The sequence below is a fragment of the Aricia agestis genome, chromosome 15 (genome assembly GCF_905147365.1).
Source record: "Aricia agestis chromosome 15, ilAriAges1.1, whole genome shotgun sequence".
In the NCBI taxonomy this organism is placed as follows: domain Eukaryota; kingdom Metazoa; phylum Arthropoda; class Insecta; order Lepidoptera; family Lycaenidae; genus Aricia; species Aricia agestis.
The window spans coordinates 9,666,301-9,672,300 of NC_056420.1; the positions used below are offsets into that span (position 1 = coordinate 9,666,301).

The following is a 6,000-nucleotide window of genomic DNA, read 5'->3' on the forward strand; positions in this document are numbered from 1 at the left end:
CTTTGTCTAACCACTTTTATTACAGTAACTTGATGATTTCGCGACGTACTTTAATTTCACAAGTATAACCGGGCCTTTTGAACTGACTTCTAGCCTTTTAATCCCCAAGCGGCCGGATCCGGCCGCCACAGATTATACTGCAGCCATTCCGTCTACACCCAAGCGGCCGGATGTGGCCGCGCTCTTTCGTTCGATTGAATTACGTATTTCGTCGACTTAGAGACTACTTTTGTATGAAGAAGTTTGGTTAGTTATGATCTACGATAAATTTGCCACATTCTGAATGCAAAATATTATACAATCTGTGGTCGACGAATAATCGTCAGTCATTTGAAAATCGTGAATTTTTCGTGTGTGTTCTGCCATGTTGTGTTGTATGTTTGATATTATTGATGGATTTAACGAATGTAAGTAGTAAAATAGTTTAATTTATTAATTATAATTTATAAATAGTTTTAGATAATCATTTGAAAGAAATACTTACATCGTAATAACTTCTAGTTTACACGAGAAAATTTGGTTTTTATTTATGTGATTTGAACGCGATTTGTTTAATATTTTTGTAAATAATTGACGTTAAAAGCGTATATTATCGTGTACAAAACGATTTAGATCCTAGTAATAGTATATAATAGTATCGTTTTAGTAAAATAATCAAGATAAAAATTACCTATTTATAACGGCTTTTTGCCGGCCGCGGCCATTTTGAACTTTATTTGTATTGCACTAAGGACGAAGTTTGCTTGTGTATAATACCAAAACCGGTTTTTATTACTCTTATCTCTTATCTGTTTATTGATAACAAGTTAAGTTATTTCAAAGAATTGTTTACATAAACAGTTTGTATAGCTCTGTGTTATTGAGATTATAATAATGTATTAATATATTTGTTGCGAAATAGTTAGAAACATTGATTTCAAAGTTTACAGTGGTGAGACAAATATCACATCTGACTAAATACTATATTATGATGGCTTGATAGATAGAAAATTTAACATATATTATAATATTTTTCACACAAACATAAAATATGGATTAGATGTAAGGTTATTACATTATTTGTACAAAGGGGGTAGGCCGGGGGCCATTTTTTTTTTGCAAACCACGTACCCTACATTTTTGCAAAGATTTTGGCACTTACTGAAGGGCTAGATATGAAACGAGATTTTTCTGATAAAAGTAATAAGGACCGTAAAACAAAACTTTGTCAACTCATAAGCCACACTTTGACGCCGAGATAGCGTATCTTATGTCACTTTGAACTTATTACTAAGAGAAGCATGTTAATCGAGTTATTGAGGCGATATGGCGATTAATTGGTGAGGCGGTCAGTGTCTAGCGATAGCGGCCCACACCGACCGCGCCGCCCGCCGCCCGCGCCGCGCCGCCGCGCTCGACAACACAAATAAAACCAGCTGCATAATTAAATGGCGCGAACTGCTAGGGCTACCGCTTTATTGTTTTATAAATTAAATAAACTTTGTTTCCCGTATGAAACTTCGATCTAAGTCGTCTGTATAAACTCTGCCAGAAAACTCCGCTTAGTACATGTGGTACTGTAACCTTAATTTCAGGAAGCATGATCCTTTAAATAAGATTGCACATTTTATATTAGACAAAATTAAATATTTTTTCTTTGAATCGCTTTAAAAAGCGAGTTGCATAAATCTCAAACAGAGAAAACAGCAATCATACAAAACTTCTACACACTTTACTAATTTAAATGTCAAAATATTTAAAACTATTCATAGTTCATAATTCATTTCGTAGGTGTAAAAAACCGGTAATTTATTTAGGCGCATACCCCTGCCGAACAATTTGTGCAGGCTTTGTGTGAACTGGAATGAAAAACTCACTTCTCAGAAGGCGCGGAGCCTTAACTCATTCGACCGAGCCTTTTTTTGTACAATAATTAACGTTTAATGGCATTTGAATTTCAAAACTTTTGCAAAAAATTTTTCTTTGACATTTCAAGTTTTTTTTTGCATTTGATATTATCAGAATTCTGAAATATAAAATCAGATGACTAAGAAGAGAAATAAGTAATAACTAATAACCAGTAGTCATAGAGGTTTTTGCTTGTGTGCACTGAAATAGGTACCCGGTAGATTATCTTGCAATTAAAAAAACGAATTTATGCAAAACTGGACTGACAAAAGCGTGAAAGGTGTGCCACTTTAAATGATCGGTTGTGGGAATTAGCAATTACAATCGCTGTAGGCAGCAGTATTTCGTGTAGGAATGTGATATTAATGAGCGAGCTGTTCGGACGTCCGTCATTGCACATTCGCGATTTGCTGTAATGTTCTTCTTCACTATTCAGAGTCTCAAATATTTTTAAGTCTTAAGTATTTACCCTGTAGCTGTACTCCTTAACTTAGCCTTAATAATAGGTAAATAATAAATATTTGAATGACTATCAAAACGCAAGAGGCAAACGAATAACGAAACAAATAGGTAGAGAGGGACACACCATACACTTCAAAATTCTGTGTATCAAATTGTAAAACGTCAAAATTCTCCATACAAACAATTCTGTATGAAATATTTAATAGGTAGTAAAAAATGCACCACAAACACTTACCTGTAACTTGTTCAATGTTCGTACTATGATAGCCTCACCATATCTAACCATTAATAGCACGAAACAACTGCAATAACTAATAGCTATAATTAAATAATATTTGTTCGTTGGCGTCCGCGCCGCGCCTTCGCCAGTTGAAATAAAGGACACAGGCTAAAATGTACCACCTACTGAGCGTGAATTTTTTTTGTTTTTGTACTTTTTAGTTTTTACCATTTACTTTTTAACTTTGAAATTATCTAGTAAAGTAGCAAATAGGGCAGTGTAAAATGATTGCCATAGACAATAAGTATTGTTTGCTTTATATTTGACTAACCTATATTTAAATTTCCGATTAGTAATTTTATTATTAGTAATTACTAATTACCATGCATAAAACAATATTACTGTGTAGGTATAATATATCAATCAAGATTCACGTGTTAATAAATAATGTCATAACAAAAAACCTTTGTTATTACACCACATTCCTATTTATAACATTACTTTGTATGATGAATACTAAGCATAAAGTATTTTTACAAAGGATATTGTAAACAGATTATGTTTCCTACGTACTTATGGTACTAATTACCCACATAAAACACGTAATTTACCTAGTTTTACTACGTTATCTGGATTTGGGCAAGCAGTTTTATTCTATGTAACATATATTTTTATTTTTTTAATACTAGACTTTAGTATACTTATCTAAAAAATTAAAATATGATAATTACTTATAGCAATTCGAGCTTCAAACATTGCACACATACCTACTCCTACATCTATTTAGCTATCCATGCTAGTAATTAAAAAGAAGTTAAAATGTAACTTATTTTAAAAATAGTATAACAATAAAGATAACCTGCAGAAGGTTTGTGGGTAATTAATTACGTATTTATGTAGGTAGCTGGTAGGTACACTACGTAGTAGTAACTAGCAAATTAGTGGCATTGAAAGTAATAATAATGAGTAATAAACTAATAACTTATAATACAAATCACCTGTCTTTTGTGAATTAAAAGTTAACACGCAGGATAAATTTAAATATTTTGGCCATTGTTAAATTATATTCTATCTGTAAATATTTAGGGAGACCAGTATTCTGTATAAATGGAGACTGAACCGACGTTTTGTTTATTTTTACCGACTTCCAAAAAGGAGGAGGTTATACGTTCGGCTGTATGTATCTTTATTTTTTGTATGTTCAACGATAACTGAGCCATTTGTGATCCGATTTTCAAAATTCTTTTTGTGTTGTATAGGGTTTAACTCGAATTTGGTACCATGTTCACAAAAGTGGTGATCTGATGATGGGATCCTGGAGGAATCGAGGGGACTCCTTGAAATTTGTATGGAAACATATAGTGATTTCAATTTTTTCTGAAGCATTCGAGGTAAATGCTACCAAAAAGTAAGATTTCGTACCAGGTTATACCCTGGATCCGAAGGTACCCAACAGAACTTTTGAACCCTTATAGATACAGGTTCGGGGATTTCGGCGTTGTTTAAACAACTGAAAGCATAAGCCAACACATCCATTTATTTGATCATCATCATCAAAATCATAATTATGCCATGGGTCATCACATTATGACCCAATTATTGAACTTTGAAGTCGGTACCAGTCCCAAAAGCTTCAGATATTCTGACATTGACTGAACACACGATAAAATTAGCTGGTACCGACTTCAAATAATGAAGACTGTAGTATGTACAGAAATAGTTGAGATTTAGATGAATTCTGAAAAAGGCACTATTATAGAGTAAGAGTTATTTAATACTTTTTAGTTCATATTATTATTGTTTTTACCTTGGAAGTCGGTTTTAATTTTTTGTTAAAAATAATAAATCTAAATAAAGCTACTCGCTGAACTCTATAACAACGTAATAAAAACACATTAATGAATAACATCAACAGCCAATTCAACAACTTAAAAAAACAGCCAAGATAGCGTTTATCAATTTCGATAATTCTAAAAGCATTTTAAATCTATACGAGTTGTATTTTTTGTGAGGAGTTTGTGTCGAATAGCAATTGCGGCTACCGGACAAGCTCACTTTATCGTCCGGCGGTCGACACAATACGCCTACGTAGATTCCTATCTGCGCTCTCTGCTCATTTCTATTTCCTTTTAGACAGGTTTTTAACTCGCCTGTTTTCTTTACGACCATATTATGTACAGATAAGAAGATTGGTGTCGATCGACTTAGCGGAATCGACGCACACTCGATTGCTTGCTGCCTGCCTGCTTACTTAATAGACATCGATTACATTTATGAGCCACTCATTAATTTATAATACGAGCACGTCGTGCGATCGAGGTGTTCGGTACGGAGTGCGGACAATAGTATGGCATTAAAATGATCGTATAATGTACGTTCCGTTACGACGTGGTATGGCGCGCCGCGCGGCCCGATAATGCGAGTCGTGAAACCGTCTGACGTCTATCGCCATTGAATTTTAGACAAATAACAGCGTGCATATTCGATACGATTGTTAGACGATTATTATCGGAGTTATAAATTAGTGTATAATGTACGCGAGTGCGGCTCGCGAAGGAAGCGCGCTGCGGCGAGTCCGCGACCCGTACCGAGCCATTAGCGCCGCGCATTCAATAATAATGAACGAGCCGCACCAAAATATCCCCTGTTTACACCCACTCGCTCGCTCGATCCGCCGCCGCACCGACCGACCGCATTTTATTTTTTCGCTGTCGCACATTTCGCCGTCATAGCTATTTCCACTCGAGGCATTATACTCGCGTACGTGTGTGAGTCAGTCCACGTGGACCGCTTCGTCGTCGCCGAACGAAACTCGACGAATGGCGCCTTCCCATTCGCTCGGAACGTTAGATCGCTTATTAAGGGTGGAGTTACACGCGATCCGCCGTTCTCATTGGCTCGAACATTGTACACGAGCGATACGATTGGACGAGGTGATTTTTATAAGCGCGGCAGTCCACGTGGACTCGTTTATCTATTCAGACGCCGGCGGCGCGGTCGCGGGGGGAGGCCGGGGGGTATACGGGCAATCAGTAAAGGCGGGAGGAATACGGCCATATTTATAAGAGCTGCGGGGATGCAATCACGAAGCGGCGCGGGGGTCGAGCGGGCGGCCGGGGGAGGAGGCGGCGGCCATTTTGAGGGCAGCTCTTTTTATTCGTTTTTCGCGCGGGGTGCGTCGTCGACGGGAGCGCGCCGTGCGCTAATTGCGGGGGTAATGAGGGCGCTCCACTCGGCTCGCTCACTCTATTAAACTCGCTCGCTATCGACTGCCTTATTGATTTGTCCTTAATCGAACCGCGACGAAGCGGTGAGACACGGTACGATGTAATGTAAACAAAGCGGCGCGGTCGGCGCTATGTCCACGCAAATTGAATTGCAATGATTAGGAGCGGCATCTAGCCGTTCTGTGCGGTGATACTTTCTGCGGG

General features: G+C 37.3%; 1 pseudogene; it reads left to right on the top strand.

Moving 5' to 3' along the window:
* The first annotated feature begins 5,100 nt into the window (after positions 1-5,100).
* On the top strand, positions 5,101-5,775 carry LOC121734468 (annotated as a pseudogene).
* The last annotated feature ends 225 nt before the right edge of the window (positions 5,776-6,000 follow it).